The 22,407-nt window shown below is 34.4% G+C and overlaps 1 pseudogene; it reads left to right on the plus strand.

Moving 5' to 3' along the window:
- Window positions 1–217: 217 nt before the first annotated feature.
- LOC141615817 (small nucleolar RNA R71) lies at window positions 218–369 on the plus strand (annotated as a pseudogene).
- The last annotated feature ends 22,038 nt before the right edge of the window (window positions 370–22,407 follow it).

Below are 22,407 nucleotides of genomic sequence, written 5' to 3' on the forward strand. Positions count from 1 at the left end.
TACTCAATTGTGTGACAGAGTCAACTACATCTCTCCCTCCCCTATTAGCTTTTCTTGGCCTACTATATTGAGAGTTGTGAACCGCCATCTTCTCTATCTTTGCCCAAGTTTGGTTGTCATCTACCTCGGTGAATCTTCCATTATAACCCATGTTGAGCACATTCCTTGAGTCTTCTACAACCCATTCCAAAATTGTTGAACAAGAAACCATTAGCTTAGTCCATGATGAGGACAAGAGCGACATGTATCTTTGAATCTCTCCCAAGCCTCATATAGAGACTCTTCTGTTGGAATAAGTGTCCTCCGACAATAATGCGATCACAACTGTCGATCATAATGATCACATGTTTAAATCTCATTTTTAAGAATACATGCGGGATGTAATATTTTACAGTCAACTGGTCCACACATATCGGTAATGATTGGCTGACTAGAGTTTGACATTACTATCGTGCGACGGTGGTGATCAGTTGATCCCCTTAGGTCATACCTATAGGGAAATACTCTTAATTGATTATTTAATTAATCGTATGCCGATACGGGTTAATTAAATTCCTTAAAATTGACGAGTGATTTTGTGAGTAAAATTACGTCTCTTATTGTAATTTGATTAAATAAGATTCGGTCTAAGTAATCGAATTGTTTTATTACTTAGATTAATTTATTGTTTATGAAACAATTAAAAATAGAATGAATAATTTATTATAACCACATGTAGATGTGATTTATAATCATATAACCCATTTTGGTACAAGTAATTTTTAATTACTAGTTATTTTTGTATGTGACATATTTTATTAATATGATGATTTTTAATATGTTAAAAATGCATTATAATGTAACATGTCACATATGACACAATTGACAAATGACAAAAAATAAAATGGACCACCATTTTACATGGTAACCGAAATTAGGAGGGGTATTAAGGGTTTGTGTTGTTTAATTTATATATTATTCAACAAACACAATGATAACCCTAGGGTTGCATGCCTAGCCTCTTGTGAAGAGCAAAAATGAAAAGCATTGGGCATACTACCCAAGGCCATCATTTTTTCGGCCACCCATAAGAAAAGGAAAGAGTTTTCTCTTCTTTGATTTATTATTCATTCTAGTCTAAAAATATTTTGTTCTCTCTAGTTTTTGAGAAGAAGTGATGCGGTCGTTTCTACACCAAAAATAAAATACCTAAGTACTACTAACAGAAGTCAGCGGTAAGTAGGGTCGATCTCCACAGGGAGGCGGTGTACTATCTATTTGTCTATTTATCTGTTAAATGTCACAATTGGGGGTTTGAATTGATTCAGCTAAACTAGAAACTAAGGCAAGAGAAAAGAATTAACAGTAAGAGAAAGAAGTATGCTAAGAGTCGGTCCACCGTGGCAGCTATCAGATCTATTATATCAGGAATATTAAGGCGATTAGACTATTGATAAGAAGAGCTATGGTCGTCACCTTTCGGTCCTTAAACCGCCCTAGAGTGTAAACAGCTTAACTTTCGCCCTCACTGCAATACCCTATTGTAATTAAGCAAGTCTTCCCTTCCAATCTTTCGATCTAGGTCGGGGTTAACTAGAATTATGGGTCTCCTGCATGCATACATTTGACCGGATAACAATTAAATTGCCTAATACAATTCCTATCGCAAGGCTAATCTATTTAATACAGTTAAAGCATTGCTACCACGGCTTCCCTAGTCCTAACATACTAAGGGGATTTAGCTAGACATGGAAAAATAAACAAGAACAATAATAAAAGAAGAAATAAACATTAAAAGTGAATAAGGGAAGAAGAATTACTGAAATTAAGCGATCCGGAAATGAAGGATAAAAGTAACAGTGTCTTCGAACCAGAGAGAAAAAGAGAGTATATAGTGTGATCCCCGGATTATTGGATGATTACAAATGACAACCCTTACTCCTATTTATAAGAATTAGGAGTAAAGGTTAAACCTAATGACGGAATTAAACCTAAAAAGCCCAGCCCGTCAGCATAGCCACTCGATCGACCACTTAAATCACTCGATCGAGTGAACTTGGCTCACAAACAGCTCGATCGACCAAGGAAACTGTTCGATCGAGTAAAGGCATATAAGGAACTGGTCGATCGACTTAGAATAGAGCTCGATCGACTGATTATTGACTCCTAAACCACTCGATCGACTAGAAAAGCACTCGATCGAGTGGATCTTGACATCAGCAGCTTGTAATTCTCGTTAGTTTGCCTTAACTTGTCCCTTTAGCTCCCAAAACACCTTCACGCATCCCAAGACAGCTATAATTCCGTTCCAAATCATCTCTTCCTCCAAATGCATGCAAAAATGGACGGTAAATAGCTTGATTTCACTCCTTTCGGGTCCATACCTGCAAATAAGACATAATAACCCAAAGTAGCATATTCAGGGCATTTCGTAGCGTAAAACCACGATAAAAGCATAGAACTACGTGCATAAAATAGGCTAAAAAGACTATATAAAATGCACGTATCAAATCTCCCCAAACCAAACCTTTACTCGTCCTCGAGTAAACTCAAAACTATACGCTAATGGAACGGAAAAATAACTCAGAGCTAGCTACAAATGCCCACTTAAGCCAATTTAATGCAAACAAACTAACACTTATAGCAAGACAGTCAAATGCAAACGAGTTATAAGATGTTTATAAAAGTAGCTGAACCGCCGACCTTGCAAGACCTTTAATAGTGGACTCTCACGGGTCACTCTTTCTCTCATGAAGCAAAGGGTGAACATATATATGTAAGAGAGAAAGAAAAATAGTCGCTCACCTAAACTACGACCCACATAACATGCATGCAACTAATATGATAGACAATTCTAGCTACCGTATATACATTCCAACCAAACAAGGTTCTGTCACAGCCGAGGGCTTACAAAAATATGGTAAAGTGAGGCAATGGGTAGGAAAAGGCAAAACATTTATGGGAATGTGGAGGTATAGGCGGCCAAGCTAGTACCTAACAAAACCATATGAAACAAATCCAATTCTCAACTCAATTATGAAATAAGCACAATGCCCTTCATTTGGCATAAAACTCACCAAACCAAACCAAACATACTCCTCAAATAATGTAGGATAGAACATAGGAGTAGAAACCGTCAACTAACAACATCTTTTTTTTTCTTTTCGATTTTTTTTTTTCTATTTTTTTTTCTTTACTCACGGTTTCTTGTTTTCTTTTCTGAATTCTTTTTTTTTTCATTTCCAATTCTCTTTTTTCTTTTCTTTTTCACGTCAATTTTTTTTCATCAACTCCTTCTCTTCATAAAATACCAACTCCGAATCAATAGATTATGCGCCAATATTTGATACAATAGAAAATATACCGCAAAACAATCTAAACTAGCTTGACAAGGCAGGCTAAATTTGGATGTAGCTAAGGGTCAACTGGCAAATTTGGCTAATGTGGAGTTTATGGGTAAAAATGAAAGAAAAGGGAAAATGTAAGCACCTCCCTGCATGTGACACCAACCACTATCCCGAATGTATGACGGCAAAAAGCAATTGAATTTCATATACGTGCAAATTGATGAACATGTTATGCAAGGAGTATACTACTCACAATCCTATATGAAACTGGTCATAAATGACACCAGCTTATAAGGCTCTAAATCTTAGAAATTATAAGTAGGTTGCCAAAATTTCAGGTCAAGTCTATTCGTTCAGCTAAATTAAACATTAACTCGTAGATATGCAAAGAGACAAAGCTAATAAGATAATTAATTCAATGCAAGGCCTAAGCAAAAAGACAAACGCAGTGCAATTTCATCATTGAAATCTACCGTTCCGACTCAACCTATATGCTAAAATAAACGTGAATTTTTTTGAATTTTTAACAATTTTTCCAAATTTTTATTGAATTTTTTTTTGAATTTTTATGAAATAAAAAACAATGCGAACAGAAAAGTAAACGTGATAACTGAAATGCAATGAAAACAAAATGCAGACACAGATATGAATGCATAACCTCCCCAAACCAAACCGTACAATGCCCCCATTGTACCAAAACATGGAAAGGAAACGCAAACTAAAAGAAAAAGAGAGTAAATGCGGAAAAACTCACAAAATGCGCGAATAAGGGGACCTCCCCAAACCGACCATGAAATGGGAGGTTGCTAAGGGCCCGGAAAACCGTCTCAGGAAGCTGATACAAGTCAAAAACACTCGATATCCGTCCAACAGTGGTCGATCGAGTGAGTGGGCATCCAAGAACAGCTCGATCGAGAAGAAACTAGGTCGATCGAGTGGGTTCTTACTTTGCAGGTACTCGATCGAGTAGATGTTTCACTCGATCGAGAGGATTATCAGAAAGAGTACTCGATCGAGTGGAAAACCAGTTCGATCGAGTGATCCTCAGCGTGTACCTGCAAAACACAATAAAAAACAGCCCGCAACTGACAAAAACAAGCATACTGAGATAGTCTATGGTATAAAACCATTTATTACAACTTAAGGTAAATATAAATGCAGAAATAAATCGCCGGGTTGCCTCCCGGGTAGCGCTAGCTTCGATCAGTCCCAGCTCGACCTTCTTTTTCTTCGAGCCTCTCTAATAGTCACAATCAAAACATTTCAAAGCGCGCAAAGAACTTTGTCAAATAGCTGCGCATGTGCTACACAGAAGAGTAAGTAGCACCAAAGTGGAATAGCAAAGTAGGAAATAAAGATATGTAGACATTTAAGTCTAACAAATTTCCTATGGACGCTCCTAAATTTATCCACAAAATAAAGGAGCGCGGGAGCGATTGTCAATAAAGTAGGGCTCCATTTCAGATTGACAAAATTGAGACGACAGGGATGGTGAATAATTGCTAATTTATTCGTCCACATGGGAGGGGGTAAAACATTAAAAGGAAAAACATGAATCAGACGAGGCAGTATACAAACAATAATAAAATTACCATTTACTACCTCAGGTTGGTTGCTCTCAATGACGGAATCACTGACAAAGGAATGTAATACCTCATCCGTGCTAGGAGCAAATGCCGACTCAGCTGTCCTTTCGTCGCCCTCAGTGGAATTCGTCCCGTAAATCTCGGCCTCAAGCGCATCTAACTCGGCCTTGAATAAGGGGGATTCACCGTAACCGTTATCATCGTTAAAGTCGTCATCCAAATCAAGCCCAATTGACGAATTACAGCTCCCAATGGCCAAATTAGTCGATCGAGCAGAGTTATTACTCGATCGACCAATTTCTTCCCGCATTTCACTCGATCGAGTACAAACATCACTCGATCGAGAACTATCCTCCTGCATGTCACTCGATCGAGAAGGGATATTACTCGATCGAGGATCGTTTTCTTCTGGGAAAATCACTCGATCGACCAATAATTGTCACTCGATCGAGTGATTCCTCCTGTACAGCGCTGAAATCTTCGCGTGGGGTAGTGAAATATGATAGGAACTCGTCGTCCGAGTCATAGAAGTCATCCTCATCATTTGGCAACACGGTTTCCTTAGGAGAAAAACCGCTCTCAGCAAGATAAACCTCTTCTTCTTGCATCTCAGCTGTTAACTGAGCTATTTGTGACTTCAGCGCAAGGATTCGAGTATCCATATCCCTATCACTCTCTTGCATTTGTGACACAAGCATTCTCATTAAATATGTTAGCTCCGCGATCTCTTCTCTCTCCATCTCAGCTGCTAATTGAGCAACTGCAGACTCGAGCTCATCAAATCGCAAGACATATTCTTGCACTTGGAATGCAAGTGCCTCCATCAAAGATTTCAGCTCCGCAATGTCTTCTTCTTGTATATCAGGGGAATCTTGTTGCGGTGGCCATTGATAGGGCGGATGTGGCGGCACAGCTACAGCTGCATTGTGCTCAGCAGAACCACATCTCCCGTAGCAGATCACCGGCTGTTCCATATAATGGGACATCGGTGATGGGTCAAAGGTACTCAAGCCTTCCCTTTGACTATCTTTCACCTAGAACTGTCTAGGTAGTACCTGTAAGGCCTATCAAAACAGCACTAAACAAAAGATTAAAACGGCCTCAAGGGAGAAATCCCCTGAGGCTAAAAACAGATAAAATTAAACAAATAAATAATAGATTGCCTCCCCGGCAACGGCGCCAAAATTTGATGCGGTCGTTTCTACACCAAAAATAAAATACCTAAGTACTACTAACAGAAGTCAGCGGTAAGTAGGGTCGATCTCCACAGGGAGGCGGTGTACTATCTATTTGTCTATTTATCTGTTAAATGTCACAATTGGGGGTTTGAATTGATTCAGCTAAACTAGAAACTAAGGCAAGGGAAAAGAATTAACAGTAAGAGAAAGAAGTATGCTAAGAGTCGGTCCACCGTGGCAGCTATCAGATCTATTATATCAGGAATATTAAGGCGATTAGACTATTGATAAGAAGAGCTATGGTCGTCACCTTTCGGTCCTTAAACCGCCTAGAGTGTAAATGACTTAACTTTCGCCCTCACTGCAATACCCTATTGTAATTAAGCAAGTCTTCCCTTCCAATCTTTCGATCTAGGTCGGGGTTAACTAGAATTATGGGTCTCCTGCATGCATACATTTGACCGGATAACAATTAAATTGCCTAATACAATTCCTATCGCAAGGCTAATCTATTTAATACAGTTAAAGCATTGCTACCACGGCTTCCCTAGTCCTAACATACTAAGGGGATTTAGCTAGACATGGAAAAATAAACAAGAACAATAATAAAAGAAGAAATAAACATTAAAAGTGAATAAGGGAAGAAGAATTACTGAAATTAAGCGATCCGGAAATGAAGGATAAAAGTAACAGTGTCTTCGAACCAGAGAGAAAAAGAGAGTATATAGTGTGATCCCCGGATTATTGGATGATTACAAATGACAACCCTTACTCCTATTTATAAGAATTAGGAGTAAAGGTTAAACCTAATGACGGAATTAAACCTAAAAAGCCGGCCCGTCAAAGATAGCCACTCGATCGACCACTTAAATCACTCGATCGAGTGAACTTGGCTCACAAAAAAATTTCGATCGACCAAGGAAACTGTTCGATCGAGTAAAGGCATATAAGGAACTGGTCGATCGACTTAGAATAGAGCTCGATCGACTGATTATTGACTCCTAAACCACTCGATCGACTAGAAAAGCACTCGATCGAGTGGATCTTGACATCAGCAGCTTGTAATTCTCGTTAGTTTGCCTTAACTTGTCCCTTTAGCTCCCAAAACACCTTCACGCATCCCAAGACAGCTATAATTCCGCTCCAAATCATCTCTTCCTCCAAATGCATGCAAAAATGGACGGTAAATAGCTTGATTTCACTCCTTTCGGGTCCATACCTGCAAATAAGACATAATAACCCAAAGTAGCATATTCGGGGCATTTCGTAGCGTAAAACCACGATAAAAGCATAGAACTACGTGCATAAAATAGGCTAAAAAGACTATATAAAATGCACGTATCAAGAAGCTTAAGAGCAAAATAAACTCACACATTACTCCCTCTTGAACCGAAATTTCAAGAGCAAAATAACAATTTATTTGTGTCATTTTAAGGAAGGATTTTATTAATACTAGTCTTATGTTAATAAAATCAATTAGGGTATTCCTTGGGTATAATTCCTTGGGAGAGATTCTAAACTTGAATCTTGTTCATCTATTAGTGGAAAGCTCAAGATATAACTAGAAGGAGATCTTGTTGGTGCCCAAAAATCCGAAACACAAATGTAAGAAGTGGTGATTTCTTCTCTAATTTGTTTTATGTTTGCATGCATAAGATCTAGATTTAATTTTATGACTAAATTAAATGTCACATATATGAATATGTAAATGAATGAGATTAGTGAATCCTAACAAGCGGTATCAAGAGCCTTAGGTTGTTTGCATGCAAATCGGTTTATAGTTTTTCCGAGTTATATGATTAACATACAAAACTAATTAATTTGGTTTTATGAAGATATACCTAAAAATAACCTTGCATGTTAAAAGTTTCTGGTCCTAAGTGATTTTTGGGACATTTTGGTTTATTTATGGATTTTATTGTTCATTTTATATAATATTGGCATTAAAATGTGATTTTTATGATAAAAATATCATTTTTGGACGAGAAATAGCTAGACTTCGATTTTTTCAGTGGATTTTGGATATGTTTTCACATATTTTATCTACTGATGGCCTGTACATTTTCATGATAAAATGAGTTGTATTGCTCGAAATATGGATTTTTCAAGTTAAAATCGTATTTAAATGGGTAAATAGGTTAATATGAGTTATATTTCGAATCTGGTCATGGAAATTTAGTATGTTGTCACATGCAATTTTACAAGATGTATGTAAACTATTTGGCTATAATGAAATCTTTATGCATGATTTATGAATTTTTGATGAAAAATCACATAAATAGTGACTATAATTAGTAATAATGCTAAAACATACTTCATGACTAAGGAAAAACGTCACATGTTGCATTTGATCATATATTTCAGATCTAAAAGTGAAAAGTTGATGAATATAATTTTTCTCATATTTTTAGGGTCATAATTGTTAAAACCGATAAACTGCAACATTGTTTTTCTCGATATTTTTTCGAAATCTTTAACCTAAGTTTTGAACATTATGAGTGTCATGGTATTTTTCCAGAATGTTCATGAGTTTAAATTTCAAATTTCGAAATTATTTGAAATTTTTATAATTTAATTTGAAGTTTATAGCATAATTTTGTGTTTTTGAGTCCATTTATGAACAATATTAAGAAATCAAGTTTAATTATTGTCAAATGTTAGTGGAGACTAATTTTGAGTCCTAAGATGGTTAGGGTAATTAACTTGTACATAAATATGAATTTATGTAATTATTGTGATTTTAATAAGTTAAATCACGCAAATCCGTAAAAACCGATTAATATACGATATTGGCTCTTAAAGGCGATTTAGCATAAAATTTGGCATGTTCATACATATTATAATGCTGCATTTTATTTATGATTGTCATATTTTAATTTTATATAATTTTTGAATTATGTAATTTTACTTAGTATGGCCTTAGTTTTAATTGATATTACCCGAAATGTATGAGAATATTGATTCGGTTGTAATTATTGTGATCTCGTATCACCGTTTTGTAATTTAATAGATTTATTTTTATTTTTATTACAAATGTATAATAGGAAATTATGTAATTCATTTTGTAATTTTATTATTCCGGAGTTCCTTGAAGACGTTGCCATTCAAGAAGGCGATCCTTCAAAGAAAGTGATGCCTTGAAATGCATGCCAAGACCGAAGCTCAAGGGACCAAAGGAGTTGGTTTCTGAATTTGTAATAGTTTATTAGATTTACTATTTTAGGAAGGCCATACTAGGATTTTATTTATGCTTTGCATTTTATTTATATGTTGCATACATCGCTAAATCGCCATAACAAAACATGCATTATCATTAATCGAGTATATCGACCGTGTCAATTACAATTATCGTAGTTCACCGCTTTAGTTCACTTAAAACGTGATAGATAATAAATTGACATGACCTCTCGCTAAAATAAAAAATTGAGACTTAGCCTTACCAAAAAGTAGAAACCATGAAAATCTATTTCATGAGGGAGTGCACTCGGCCCTACCGGGGTACAAACCTTGTTACGTAGGGGAAGTGGGAGATAAATGTCTACCCACCGAATTTATAAAGATAAGGGTTGTATTCGGCTTTACCGATGCCCAAGTTGATGTAAATTTGGATCATGGACACATTTATTCGAAATTTGGGTTGAACTCAACGAATGTATTCTCGACGGTTGTCGGATGTGTTTCGGGCTAAAGATAAATATTAATGTAATTTTATCGACCAAGAGTTCTAAAAGTAGAATCGATTAAAGAGTTAATCCACCGAGTTATATTGATGAGGGTTGTATTCGGCTTTACCGATGCCCAAGTTAATATGAATTTGGATCTTGGAATCATTTATCATAGTTGGGTAGAGGTCACTATGTAAATGCTTTACTTGTTATTTACAAGTATTAATAAAACGATAAATGTTAAGTTTTCCACTATTCCAATATCATATTGTTCTATTTCTTTACCTCAATTTATATACGATATCATTTCGATTTTAGTTCAAATCTCCATTTAAACATCGTACCTAAAGACAAAATTTAAATTTTCTTCTATAAACCTCGTATTATATATCCATTGTAAGGATCTCTTGTGAAGAGTATAGATAAAAGTTATTTGTGATCAAAAGGGTTTTTTATTCTTGACTAACATATCTACTTACAATGAATTGTTTCTCATATGCATAATTGAGTTAAGTACTTTGAAACGTTACATCATTTTGGTAACTAGATTTGTTTGAAATCAAATTGACCAAAATACCGCAACCACTTCAATGAAAGTTTTAAGACTAAACAAACGAATGAAGAGTCGTCTTCATGAATTTCAATTTTGCTTCTCTTAGCAAAGACTCATTGAAATGAGTGGGAGCATTCTCTTAAACCGTTAAGAAAAGGATAAGGTTTTAGAAAGGTAAAATTAGAATGGAATTAATACAAGGTAATGTTAAAAGTAAAGTTATTGAGAATAACGATACTAAACCTATCAATCCCGACCGATAAAGTTTCCACTGTCTTAATTGTTGGACGCTTGAAAGGAAACTACCCCAAATTATTGAAGAATCAACAAGTTAGTTGTGGGACATCTAATGGGACCTTCTTCTTTAAATGTTTATTTGATTGACATAAATTTTGCTAATACTACTACGTCAATATTGGAAACCGGTGGTGGTTTTCATCATTGTATTTGATACATAGGATGATTAGAATATGACAACTAGCAACAATGATGTTGAGAGATAGAGTCATTGTGTACTCAATCTGGTTTTTGGGTTTAAAGTTGTACTTAATTGTGACTATTAAGTGCATAAACTCTAAATAAGAATATATACTTGTAACTATTATAAAGTAAATAGCTTGTAACTTACAAAGAAATTGTTTGATTCAAGTTGATAACTTATGGAAAGTAATGAACATATGACTTACATGAGAGTGTTTAAGTCACAACTCAATACAAGGCTTAGAGCCATGAAAATCCGAAATAAATTCCAAGTGAATTGTTAGATTTCAAAGCTTGATTGGTAGCAAAGGGTTTTGCACTAGTTGAAATGCTTAAGTCTATTTGGATCTTCTTAGGGATTGTGTTTCATTATGAGATATATAGCGAGTGAATCTAAAACCCACTTCTTCAATTAGAAGGAATGTATTCAATACATGTCTTGAGTTTTGTAGATTCTTGCAATCCTAAGATAATGTGAAACTTAAGAGAGGGTCTTAAGTAGGACATCAATGAGTTGGAATAAATGTTTTGATACAATGAGTTGGAATCAATGTTTTGATCATGTTATAAAACTTTTCTCGACAAATCGAGAAGTGGTGTTTATACATGGAGTTTAGTGGAAGTTACGGTAATTTTAATTAGTCAAATATGTGGATGACATATTGATCATTGCGAATGATTTAAGACTTTGGAGAAATATAGTACATCTTTAATATCCGGATTTATGGAGATAAATCTACATGATATTAATGTCAAATAAGGAGTCTTATGTTGATAAGATTCATGACTAGTTCAATCGAATTGAACATATTTGATTGATTCCATTTGCTTCCGCTGCCGAATCAATTAAATAGGATATGATGTATAATACTTCATATAATTTGAGTATGATGAATTGTTTCAAATCGAATTTAAGTAATCTTTACCAAGTAAGCCATAAAGATTACCCTTAAGTCCTTGCAGAAGCATTAAGGAAGTAAAGCAAAGTGTTTTTGATGCAATTTTGTGTAAGGGTGTTACACAAATGACAATTGACAATTGAGATTGCGCATGGTTTCCGAAAAAACCATAATCAAAACACATCAGGATGGTTAAGATACCATTGTGGCTATGTTATTTAAGAAATAGATTTTCTAGAATCGTTCTAGGCAATAAAGAACAATGAGAAATATTTACAACGGAAATTGAGTACACTTGCAATCATGGGATGTGCAAGAGGGATGAGTCCCGCACACTGTGAAAACAGTGGGAGCTATTTTAAGGCAAGAAAGCCTATGTCTAGATTGGATCTAGACACGTACTCAGAAAGTTTTGCAATCCAAATGTATACATTACAAAGGAAAACGAGAATGTAGTAATAAGGTACAAGAAGTTGATAAAACCTACTAACCAAAGCCTTCTCATAGGCTTAACATGATGAGTCATGTCATATGTCATTTCAATTGCATTGAGATGAACAACTACACATAAGATGAAAATGGATTATAAAAATATGAAGTAGTAATCAGGTATTGACTACTCATATGTTATAATCACATTTGTCGTTCGAGTTTTTAAATCTGAAAACTTTTTTTTATACTTTGTTACATCCAAACGGGTTGTAGAGACAATATTGAACCCCGTTAAAGTGAATCCGGATTAACATGGTATTCGCCCATAGTCACTTGTCTGAGGTGACGTCTCGAAGTGACTAGAGTGTTATGCGATTAGTGGCAAGTTCAAGTGTCATAAAGTCATGTGAGATGACTAGTCGATCACATAGGCAGACTGTTAGGAACACTTTGTCAGGCCTTATGACCGCTTATAGAGTTCTGGAAAATTTATATAGCCTGGTCGTGGCGAGAGCTACTATAGTATTCTAATGAGTCGATTCTTTTGACTAAAGGCTGTTCGCCTAAGATGGCACAGTTTCATATTAGCTTTGATTTATGTTACTACGACCTTCGTAAATGGGGTCAAATGGGCATATTTTGGGTTATGATGGATGTGGCTAGTCGAAGGGAATAAGTGCGATAGGAATTGTCCACCCCCTTGTCAGGGTTAAAACAATATCTCAGGGCCACTCGAGGAGTAATGAACTGGAAATGCGTGGCCACGCTCGAAAAGTATCTATGGTAGATAATTCCGGTCAATCAGTTATTCTCCAGATCGAGGAAACCACTCTCGATATGATCACTTGCAAGTACGACCTGAAAGACACCTTGCATTGAGTGGGAGATAGTAATAGGACAAGAGAATTGGTGACGCACACTTGTCGAGGACAAGTGGGAGATTGTTGGAATAAGTGTCCTCCGACAATAATGCGATCACAATCAATCGATCATAATGATCACATGTTTAAATCTCATTTTTAAGAATACATGTGGGATGTAATATTTTACAGTCAACTGGTCCACACATATCGGTAATGATTGGCTGACTAGAGTTTCACATTACTGTCGTGCGACGGTGGTGATCAGTTGATCCCCTTAGGTCATACCTATAGGGAAATACTCTTAATTGATTATTTAATTAATCGTATGCCGATACGGGTTAATTAAATTTCTTAAAATTGACGAGTGATTTTGTGAGTAAAATTACGTCTCTTATTGTAATTTGATTAAATAAGATTCGGTCTAAGTAATCGAATTGTTTTATTACTTAGATTAATTTATTGTTTATGAAACAATTAAAAATAGAATGAATAGTTTATTATTACCACATGTAGATGTGATTTATAATCATATGACCCATTTTGGTACAAGTAATTTTTAATTACTAGTTATTTTTGTATGTGACATATTTTATTAATATGATGATTTTTAATATGTTAAAAATGCATTATAATGTAACATGTCACATATGTCACAATTGAGAAATGACAAAAAATAAAATGGACCACCATTTTACATGGTAACCGAAATTAGGAGGGGTATTAAGGGTTTGTGTTGTTTAATTTATATATTATTCAACAAACACAATGATAACCCTAGGGTTGAATGCCTAGCCTCTTGTGAAGAGCAAAAATGAAAAGCATTGGGCATACTACCCAAGGCCATCATTTTTTCGGCCACCCATAAGAAAAGGAAAGAGTTTTCTCTTCTTTGATTTATTATTCATTCTAGTCTAAAAATATTTTGTTCTCTCTAGTTTTTGAGAAGAAGCTTAAGAGCAAAATAAACTCACACATTACTCCCTCTTGAACCGAAATTTCAAGAGCAAAATAACAATTTATTTGTGTCATTTTAAGGAAGGATTTTATTAATACTAGTCTTATGTTAATAAAATCTATTAAGGGTATTCGTTGGGTATAATTCCTTGGAAGAGATTCTAAACTTGAATCTTGTTCATCCATTATTGGAAAGCTCAAGAACTAACAAGAAGGAGATCTTGTTGGTGCCCAAAAATCCGAAACACAAATGTAAGAAGTGGTGATTTCTTCTCTAATTTGTTTTATGTTTGCATGCATAAGATCTAGATTTAATTTTATGACTAAATTAAATGTCACATATATGAATATGTAAATTAATGAGATTAGTGAATCCTAACAAGCGGTATCAAGAGCCTTAGGTTGTTTGCATGCAAATCGGTTTATAGTTTTTCCGAGTTATATGATTAACATACAAAACTAATTAATTTGGTTTTATGAAGATATACCTAAAAATAACCTTGCATGTTAAAATTTTCTGTCCCTAAGTGATTTTTAGGACATTTTGGTTTATTTATGGATTTTATTGTTCATTTTATATAATATTGGCATTAATATGGGATTTTTATGATAAAAATGTCATTTTTGGAAGAAAAATAGCTAAACTTCGATTTTTTCAGTGGTTTTTGGATATGTTTTCACATATATTATCTACTGATGGCCTGTACATTTTCATGATAAAATGAGTTGTATTGCTCGAAATATGGATTTTTCAAGTTAAAATCGTATTTAAATGGGTAAATAGGTTAATATGAGTTATATTTCGAATCTGGTCATGGAAATTTAGTATGTTGTCACATGCAATTTTACAAGATGTATGTAAACTATTTGGCTATAATGAAATCTTTATGCATGATTTATGAATTTTTGATGAAAAATCACATAAATAGTGACTATAATTAGTAATAATGCTCAAACATACTTCATGACTAAGGAAAAACGTCACATGTTGCATTTTATCATATATTTCAGATCTAAAAGTGAAAAGTTGATGAATATAATTTTTCTCATATTTTTAGGGTCATAATTGTTAAAACCGATAAACCGCAACATTGTTTTTCTCGATAAATTTTCGAAATATTTAACCTAAGTTTTGAACATTATGAGTGTCATGGTATTTTTCCAGAATGTTCATGAGTTTAAATTTCAAATTTCGAAATTTTTTGAAATTTTTATAATTTAAATTGAAGTTTATAGCATAATTTTGTGTTTTTGAGTCCATTTATGAACAATATTAAGAAATCAAGTTTAATTATTGTCAAATGTTAGTGGAGACTAATTTTGAGTCCTAAGATGGTTAGGGTAGTTAACTTGTACATAAATATGAATTTATGTAATTATTGTGATTTTAATAAGTTAAATCACGCAAATCCGTAAAAACCGATTAATATACGATATTGGCTCTTAAGGACGATTTAGCATAAAATTTGGCATGTTCATACATATTATAATGCTGCATTTTATTTATGATTTTCTTATTTTAATTTTATGTAATTTTTGAATTATGTAATTTTACTTAGTATGGCCTTAGTTTTAATTGATATTACCCGAAATGTATGGGAATATCAATTTGGTTGTAATTATTATGATCTCGTATCACCGTTTTGTAATTTAATAGATTTATTTTTATTTTTATTACAAATGTATAATAGGAAATTATGTAATTCATTTTGTAATTTTATTATTCCGGAGTTCCTTGAAGACGGTGCCATTCAAGAAGGCGATCCTTCAAAGAAAGTGTTGCCTTGAAATGCGTGCCAAGACCGAAGCTCAAGGGACTAAAGGAGTTGGTTTCCGAATTTGTAATAGTTTATTAGATTTACTATTTTAGGAAGGCCATACTAGGATTTTATTTATGCTTTGCATTTTATTTATATGTTGCATGCATCGCTAAATCGCCATAACAAAACATGCATTATCATGAATCGAGTATATCGACCGTGTCAATTACAATTATCGTAGTTCACCGCTTTAGTTCACTTAAAACGTGATCGATAATAAATTGACATGACCTCTCGCTAAAATAAACAATTGAGACTTAGCCTTACCAAAAAGTAGAAACCATGAAAATCTATTTCATGAGGGAGTGCACTCGGCCCTACCGGGGTACAAACCTTGTTACGTAGGGGAAGTGGGTGATAAATGTCTACCCACCGAATTTATAAAGATAAGGGTTGTATTAGGCTTTACCGATGCCCAAGTTGATGTAAATTTGGATCATGGACACATTTATTCGAAATTTGGGTTGAACTCAACGAAAGTATTCTCGACGGTTGTCGGATGTGTTTCGGGCTAAAGATAAATATTAATGGAATTTTATCGACCAAGAGTTCTAAAAGTAGAATCGATTAAAGAGTTAATCCACCGAGTTATATTGATGAGGGTTGTATTCGGCTTTACCGATGCCCAAGTTAATATGAAGTTGGATCTTGGAATCATTTATCATAGTTGGGTAGAGGTCACTATGTAAATGCTTTACTTGTTATTTACAAGTATTAATAAAACGATAAATGTTAAGTTTTCCGCTATTCCGTTATCATATTGTTCTATTTCTTTACCTCAATTTATATACAATATCATTTCGATTTTAGTTCAAATGTCCATTTAAACATCGTAACTAAAGACAAAATTTAAATTTTCTTCTATAAACCTCGTATTATATATCCATTGTAAGGATCTCTTGTGAAGAGTATAGATAAAAGTTATTTGTGATCAAAAGGGTTTTTTATTCTTGACTAACACATCTACTTACAATGAATTGTTTCTCATATGCTTAATTGAGTTAAGTACTTTGAAACGTTACATCATTTTGGTAACTAGATTTGTTTGAAATCAAATTGACCAAAATACCGCAACCACTTCAATGAAAGTTTTAAGACTAAACAAACGAATGAAGAGTAGTCTTCATGAATTTCAATTTTGCTTCTCTTAGCAAAGACTCATTGAAATGAGTGGGAGCATTCTCTTAAACCGTTAAGAAAAGGATAAGGTTTTAGAAAGGTAAAATTAGAATGGAATTGATACAAGGTAATGTTAAAAGTAAAGTTATTGAGAATAACGATACTAAACCTATCAATCCCGACCGATAAAGTTTCCACTGTCTTAATTGTTGGACGCTAGAAAGGAAACTACCCCCAAATTATTGAAGAATCAACAAGTTAGTTGTGGGACATCTAATGGGACCTTCTTCTTTAAATGTTTATTTGATTGACATAAATTTTGCTAGTACTACTTCGTCAATATTAGAAACCGGTGGTGGTTTTCATCATAAATTTTGCTAGTAAGACTTTGATATAAGCCAAATGAAATGTGATATAGTATCAAAAGTTAATCTCTCTTAACACACATTATGGGATAATGTGTGGTTGGATAAGAAATCAAACGCTATTCGATATGGTTTGGACTTCAATCAAGTTACTTTGAGTTACTTGATCCTTTTGGGGATTTTATCATTTTGTCTAAATTATTTTTGCACTAAATCTAAAACGAATCATATGAGATATGAAATGGTAGGGTACCATGTTTGTAAGTTTTCAAAAGAAACAAATGCTCATTTTTCCTTACTATAATCACGAGTACAATGGGATTGTGGCTCGTGAAGCTGTCTTTCTAGAATACAAGTTTATTTCTAGAAGACAGAGTGGGAGAAATTATTCAAGAGCCACAAATAATGTAATGTCGCAACAAACTGGTCTTTCTTGAAGAGCCACAAAGAATGTTATGTCGCAAGAAACTGGTCTTTCTTGGCTACATGAGACGTTTTGTGTAAAACGTTGTTTCTTCAAAACCTAGGAGGTTAAAGTCATCACTTGTTGAAGATGATGAATTAGTGTTACTTTTATAAAGTAAATAGCTTGTAACTTACAAAGAAATTGTTTGATTCAAGTTGATAACTTATGGAAAGTAACGAACATATGACTTACATGAGAGTGTTTAAGTCACAACTCAATACAAGGCTTAGAGCCATGAAAATCCGAAATAAATTCCAAGTGAATTGTTAGATAAAGCTTGATTGGTAGCAAAGGGTTTTGCACTAGTTGAAATTCTTAAGTCTATTTGGATCTTCTTAGGGATTGTGTTTCATTATGAGATATATAGCGAGTGAATCTAAAACCCACTTCTTCAATTAGAAGGAATGTATTCAATACATGTCTTGAGTTTTGTAGATTCTTGCAATCCTAAGATAATGTGAAACTTAAGAGAGGGTCTTAAGTAGGACATCAATGAGTTGGAATAAATGTTTTGATACAATGAGTTGGAATCAATGTTTTGATCATGTTATAAAACTTTTCTCGACAAATCGAGAAGTGGTGTTTATACATGGAGTTTAGTGGAAGTTACGGTAATTTTAATTAGTCAAATATGTGGATGACATATTGATCATTGCGAATGATTTAAGACTTTGGAGAAATATAGTACATCTTTAATATCCGGATTTATGGAGATAAATCTACATGATATTAATGTCAAATAAGGAGTCTTATGTTGATAAGATTCATGACTAGTTCAATCGAATTGAACATATTTGATTGATTCCATTTGCTTCCGCTGCCGAATCAATTAAATAGGATATGATGTATAACACTTCATATAATTTGAGTATGATGAATTGTTTCAAATCGAATTTAAGTAATCTTTACCAAGTAAGCCATAAAGATTACCCTTAAGTGCTTGCAGAAGCATTAAGGAAGTAAAGCAAAGTGTTTTTGATGCAATTTTGTGTAAGGGTGTTACACAAATGACAATTGACAATTGAGATTGCGCATGGTTTCCGACAAAACCATAATCAAAACACATCAGGATGGTTAAGATACCATTGTGGCTATGTTATTTAAGAAATAGATTTTCTAGAATCGTTCTAGGCAATAAAGAACAATGAGAAATATTTACAACGGAAATTGAGTACACTTGCAATCATGGGATGTGCAAGAGGGATGAGTCCCGCACACTGTGAAAACAGTGGGAGCTATTTTAAGGGAAGAAAGCCTATGTCTAGATTGGATCTAGACACGTACTCATAAAGTTTTGCAATGCAAATGTATACATTACAAAGGAAAACGAGAATGTAGTAAGGTTCAGTAAGGTACAAGAAGTTGATAAAACCTACTAACCAAAGCCTTCTCATAGGCTTAACATGATGAGTCATGTCATATGTCATTTCAATTGCATTGAGATGAACAACTACACATAAGATGAAAATGGATTATAAAAATATGAAGTAGTAATCAGGTATTGACTACTCATATGTTATAATCACATTTGTCGTTCGAGTTTTTAAATCTGAAAACTTTTTTTTATACTTTGTTACATCCAAACGGGTTGTAGAGACAGTATTGAACCCCGTTAAAGTGAATCCGGATTAACATGGTATTCGCCCATAGTCACTTGTCTGAGGTGACGTCTCGAAGTGACTAGAGTGTGATGCGATTGATGGCAAGTTCAAGTGCCATAGAGTCATGTGAGATGACTAGTCGATCACATAGGTAGACTGTTAGGAACACTTTGTCGTGCCTTATGACCGCTTATAGAGTTCTGGCAAATTTATATAGCCTGGTCGTGGCGAGAGCTACTATAGTATTCTAATGAGTCGATTCTTTTGACTAAAGACTGCTAAGATGGCACAGTTTCAGATTAGCTTTGATTTATGTTACTACGACCTTCGTAAATGGGGTCAAATGGGCATATTTTGGGTTATGATGGATGTGGCTAGTCGAAGGGAATAAGTGCGATAGGAATTGTCCACCCCCTTGTCAGGGTTAAAACAATATCTCAGGGCCACTCGAGGAGTAATGAACTGGAAATGCGTGGCCACGCTCGAAAAGTATCTATGGTAGATAATTCCGGTCAATCAGTTATTCTCCAGATCGAGGAAACCACTCTCGATATGATCACTTGCAAGTACGACCTGAAAGACACCTTGCATTGAGTGGGAGATAGTAATAGGACAAGAGAATTGGTGACGCACACTTGTCGAGGACAAGTGGGAGATTGTTGGAATAAGTGTCCTCCGACAATAATGCGATCACAACTGTCGATCATAATGATCACATTTTTAAATCTCATTTTTAAGAATACATGTGGGATGTAATATTTTACAGTCAACTGGTCCACACATATCGGTAATGATTGGCTGCCTAGAGTTTCACATTACTGTCGTGCGACGGTGGTGATCAGTTGATCCCCTTAGGTCATACCTATAGGGAAATACTCTTAATTGATTATTTAATTAATCGTATGCCGATACGGGTTAATTAAATTTCTTAAAATTGACGAGTGATTTTGTGAGTAAAATTACGTCTCTTATTGTAATTTGATTAAATAAGATTCGGTCTAAGTAATCGAATTGTTTTATTACTTAGATTAATTTATTGTTTATGAAACAATTGAAAATAGAATGAATAATTTATTATAACCACATGTAGATGTGATTTATAATCATATGACCCATTTTGGTACAAGTAATTTTTAATTACTAGTTATTTTTGTATGTGACATATTTTATTAATATGATGATTTTTAATATGTTAAAAATACATTATAATGTAACATGTCACATATGTAGCAATTGACAAATGACAAAAAATAAAATGGACCACCATTTTACATGGTAACCGAAATTAGGAGGGGTATTAAGGGTTTGTGTTGTTTAATTTATATATTATTCAACAAACACAATGATAACCCTAGGGTTGCATGCCTAGCCTCTTGTGAAGAGCAAAAATGAAAAGCATTGGGCATACTACCCAAGGCCATCATTTTTTCGGCCACCCATAAGAAAAGGAAAGAGTTTTCTCTTCTTTGATTTATTATTCATTCTAGTCTAAAAATATTTTGTTCTCTCTAGTTTTTGAGAAGAAGCATAAGAGCAAAATAAACTCACACATTACTCCCTCTTGAACCAAAATTTCAAGAGCAAAATAACAATTTATTTGTGTCATTTTAAGGAAGGATTTTATTAATACTAGTCTTATGTTAATAAAATCTATTAAGGGTATTCCTTGGGTATAATTCCTTGGGAGAGATTCTAAACTTGAATCTTGTTCATCCATTATTGGAAAGCTCAAGAACTAACAAGAAGGAGATCTTGTTGGTGCCCAAAAATCCGAAACACAAATGTAAGAAGTGGTGATTTCTTCTCTAATTTGTTTTATGTTTGCATGCTTAAGATCTAGATTTAATTTTATGACTAAATTAAATGTCACATATATGAATATGTAAATTAATGAGATTAGTGAATCCTAACATCTTCATCTCTTTGCTTGAACCCGGTGATTTGGGCTCTTAACATGTTGGTATTCTCCAGAGGATAGAACTTCTTGTAAAAGGCAAGTTCTAACTTCTTCCATGAATCAATTCCAAGAGTGGCCTTGTCTAGGCTCTTTAACCATTGCTTTGTGGCTCTGATCAAGGAAAAAGGAAACAATACCCATCGAATTTGGTTTTGAGTCACCCCCGTTTGAGAGATTGCATCACAATAGTCACAAAAAGTCTCCATATGTAGATGAGGATCCTCACTAGGCATCCCTCCAAATTGACTTCTCTCAACTAATTGTATGAATGCGGATTTGGCAATGAAATTACCGGTCAAGTGGGGTGGTGTTGGAGTTGGTAGGTTCTCCTCGGTTGGTACGGAATCAGATGAAAATTTAGGCATTGTAGGTTGATTGGTTTGGAATTCGGTTTTCCTCTCCTTGTCTTACAAAAGGGTTGGTAAACTCAATACTACCCGATTGGACAACACCAATGTCCACAAGTTCTCCAATACCCAAAATTCTTGAAGTCCCTCTAACGGTTCTTCTAATGTTGGTCAATGTTCTTTCGATCTCGGGATCAATAGGCAAAAGACCGCCTTGTGATCTCCTAGACATGAAAATCAAACAACTAGAAAACAATCAAAACTACCTTGAGGAGTTTGACTTCCCCAAGGCTAAGAAAGGCACAACTAAAAACAACAATTGATAACAATTCAATTGAACACCGTCCCCAGCAACGGCGCCATTTTTGATTCGGTCCAAACTTTATCGTCTAAGCTTACCAATCAACATAATATTTATAATCTCAACTAACTAATCTTAGTAGAGTGGCAAGTAAAGGTAGGATCCCAAGGGACGGGCATTGTATTGATTTATCGGTTGTAGAGAGTTATGTCTTAGGGTGTCACAATTTAACAAAAGAAATGTAAATAAATGAAAGCAAATCAAAGCAAGTAAATAGGGTTTGTAAACAATTGCTTAAAAGCACTAGGGTGTCATAGGGTTATAGGGGAATCATGGTGAAGGTCATACAAACAAGTTTACATAGATGCAAGCAAATTATTGTCGTAATGGAATCGAGTTAGTTTATGTCTTACAATTCCTATGATGGTTTGGGTCTCGAAGCCGAGTCGGTCAAGACTTGACAACACCTACAAGTCGAATTAATTTATTCATATT

Source organism: Silene latifolia, chromosome 11 (genome assembly GCF_048544455.1).
Source record: "Silene latifolia isolate original U9 population chromosome 11, ASM4854445v1, whole genome shotgun sequence".
Taxonomy (NCBI): Eukaryota; Viridiplantae; Streptophyta; class Magnoliopsida; order Caryophyllales; family Caryophyllaceae; genus Silene; species Silene latifolia.